Here is a 2948-nt window from a genome sequence, read left to right as displayed (position 1 = left end):
TTTGCAAAAATCCAAATATCCAGCAGCATCCACAAAAAGTAATCCTTCCAGGTCAAGATCTAAATCAAAGTGACCAGCACATGAAGAAAGCACTGGGAGGAGCCTGCTGGACAGGAACAGGAAGTTGGAGACTGTGGGGCACTTCCTTCCTCCCACCCCCCCCCCCCCAAAATGGACTCCTTGCAAAGAAAAAGTGCAGGCAAATGTCAACCTGAGGAGTTATTCTGATAAAAATCATAATTTTCAAGGTTTATGCTGCCTGCTGGTGGATTTCTTGTGCGAAATTGCAAATTTTGCAATCTCGCAATTGCGAGATTGTCGCTTCCCGCCGCATCTACGTGTTCGCAAGTGTTTACTCCCGCGAAATTGTATAGTATTCTAGTTGGCAAGTGCGACCAAGCAAAAAATCCGCTTCGCACGGATTTTAAGAATTTTCGGCAAGTTCGCGAGAGTTCGCGGATTGCGAATTTGCCGAAAATTCGCAAAATCCGCGAGCGGAACGGATTTTACGCCCATGCTTACATACACTATTGGGAAGGCCCTGGTTACTGTCATCGCCAAACCGGGAAAAGATCCAAAAGCATGCACCTCTTATAGGCCTATCGCTCTCCTGAATCTGAATGCCAAACTGTACTCTAAAATTCTAGCTACGCATCTAGAAATCCTTCTCCCGAAACTGATAGATCCAGACCAATCGGGGTTTGTCAAGGGACGCCAGACCCATGACCACCTCCGTAGACTAGCGCACATCATTGAAAAGGTACAGAAGAAAGACATCCTCACGGCCCTCCTTTTGCTGGATACGGAGAAGGCCTTTGATCAGGTAGATTGGGCCTTCCTAGCTAGAACCCTGAAACAATTTGGCTTCTACAACACGTTCATTGGTATGGTGCAGGCCAACTATCACTCCGCCACTTCGAGAGTCCTAGTAAATGGAACAGTGTCTAACGTCTTCACGCTCACGAGGGGGACGGGGCAGGGTTGCCCCCTGTCCCCCATGTTGTTCACTCTCAGTATTGAGCCATTAGCATGGAGGATAAGGGTTAACCAGGATATCAAGGGGTGTACCCTTCAGCACTGATGTCCACAAGATACCCCTCTTTGCAGATGAGATGCTCTTACCTATTACCGATCCACAGAACTCGTCACTGGCTATTCTGAAGGAGCTTACAGGCTTTGAGAAAATGGCGGGTTTTAAGGTGAACAGTTCCAAATCTTTCCTGTTATGGGATCGAATAAATGAGACCTTGCCTTACTGCTGCACAAGCAAAGACATTACTTACCAAGTGGTCAAACTCACTCCAAAACTCTCAGGGCTCTCAGGGCTCTATAAATCCAATTACCCCCCATTACTGAGACAAATTAAGGCAGACATAAACCGGTGGAAAGCGACCTACACCTCCTTGATAGGAAAAGTAAATGCAGCGAAAATGAATATCCTCCCTAGACTCCTCTACGATTTTCGTAGACAGGGAATTTTTTGTAGATCCCAAATAAACGGTCATCAAATTTATCTGGCAGGTTCAGAGAGCCCGCCTCCGACATCGGGTCCTGGTTAGGCCATGATCAGAGGGGGCCTAGCCCTCCCAGATTTCAGAAGCTATTACTGAGCGGCCCAGCTACGGGTCATCACTGAGTGGTCGCTTAGGGAGTCTGAAAAGCACTGGCTCCATATGGATCGTCAGATAACGGGCAGGACCATATGGGATCTTTTATGGTTAAAAAAGCAGCACAGACCACCAAATGCGCACATCAGCACCCCAATGGCCACTACCCTAAGAGTGTGGGATCTGCTTACTAAATCGATCTCTCTGTCGACATTTCCCTCGCCCTACACCCCAATTCATTTTAATCCCAATTTCCACCCCGGCAATGCTGGAGGGGAAATTCACACAGTGGAAACTGGGGGGCTGTCTAATGATCTCTCACCTGTATAAGAAGGGGGAGCTACTGACTTTTGCGGAATGCACCAAAGAGTACCATTTAGCAGCTTCTGAGGCCTTCCACTACACGCAACTCAAACACTGGGTACAGCAACCACAGTAGTGGCTGGCCGCTACCAGGGAACTGTTCCCCATAGAGAAATTTGCACAGTTGGGAACCTCCACCAAGGGAACTATCTCCTTCATGTATGCCCTAATCTGGTTGCTGATCCCTCGAGAGAGACAGAGACACAGGGCTTTCTGGGATGCCACCCTGCCTAACCCAGTAGAGGAGAAGGAGTGGAGTCGTTTATAAAGGGATATAACCAAACATAATGGCTCTATGCATCTCCTGGAAGCACAGTACAAAATAATGTACAATTGGCACTTGTATCCTCAGAAACCACTTAAAATATTCCCTAATTCTTCTGATAGATGCTAGAGAGGCTGGGGTTTGTTGGGAGAATTTAGGCACATCTGGTAGGACTGTCCCTCCATCCAGCCATTCTCGAAAGAAATCCTGTCACAGATAAAAGTAATTCCAGGCTATCCCATACCAGAGACCGCTGAACACACCCTCCTGGGCTTAGAGACCCATTACTGAAGAGGCAAACAAATAGTGACCATGCTGTCATATGGTAGTGTCTCGGAGCGCCCAAGATGACGATCACAGCGGCATGGAAAAAGGCAGAGGCCCCATCCATTACACAGTGGCACGCAAGGCTTTGGCATGCATTAGCACTCGAGCGGGAGACAAACATTAAGGAGGACACTAGGAAAGGCTTGACTACATTTGGTCCCCGTTGGTGGCAAACCTATCAGAGGGTCTAACCATATTTGGATTCAGCCCCAAGAGTGAGGGCCCTCCATCTCTTCCACATCTAACCAAGTGAGGAGTCCCTCAAGAGGGTTTTTTTTTCTAAATTGAGAAGTACCTGGCTCCTGCCCGCCAGACCTCCCCACAATGTTCACCATTCAGAAATACACACACCATGATACACCGGTTAAACTGTTTTTATGTTTCTC

The sequence above is a fragment of the Lissotriton helveticus genome, chromosome 1_1 (assembly GCF_964261635.1).
Source record: "Lissotriton helveticus chromosome 1_1, aLisHel1.1, whole genome shotgun sequence".
NCBI lineage: Eukaryota > Metazoa > Chordata > Amphibia > Caudata > Salamandridae > Lissotriton > Lissotriton helveticus.
Note: the sequence above shows the minus strand (reverse complement) of the source record.